General features: G+C 54.3%; 1 protein-coding gene across 1 annotated transcript in view; it reads left to right on the top strand.

Moving 5' to 3' along the window:
• The window catches only part of SF3B3 (splicing factor 3b subunit 3), a gene marked incomplete at its 5' end in the record, with an annotated part of 43,206 nt that overhangs the window by 28,276 nt on the left and 14,398 nt on the right, over positions 1 to 532 (top strand).

The raw sequence follows: 532 nt of genomic DNA on the forward strand, positions 1-532 counted from the left end.
TGTATGGTATGGGGGTTCTGTATGATATGGGGGGGGGTGCTGTATGGTATGGGGGTTCTGTAGCCTTGTATAGGGATTGTGGGGTAATTACCCTGGTGCTGGTAGTTGATTGGCTGCTCTGTGGCCCCGATGATGAATCTTCATGTCTCTTCTCTGACGCAGTCACTGGAGACATCAGATCTCTGAGGAGCTCGCTGCCCCCCACCATTTACTGTAATGTGCAGGAATAAAATCTTCCATCTCTTCCAGGTCTGTTGTGTCCCCCACGTGATTCCGCCATCATGTTCCTGTACAATATAACCCTGCAGAGGGCCACCGGCATCAGTTTCGCCATCCATGGAAACTTCTCAGGTACTGACATTGTGCGGGCCCCTAGACTGGCTGGGGTTATTTGGGCCCCTAGACTGGCTGGGGTTATTTGGGCCCCTAGACTGGCTGGGGTTATTTGGGCCCCTAGACTGGCCGGGGTTATTTGGGCCCCTAGACTGGCCGGGGTTATTTGGGCCCCTAGACTGGCCGGGGTTATTTGGGC

This window comes from Pyxicephalus adspersus, chromosome 9, assembly GCF_032062135.1.
Source record: "Pyxicephalus adspersus chromosome 9, UCB_Pads_2.0, whole genome shotgun sequence".
Taxonomy (NCBI): Eukaryota; Metazoa; Chordata; class Amphibia; order Anura; family Pyxicephalidae; genus Pyxicephalus; species Pyxicephalus adspersus.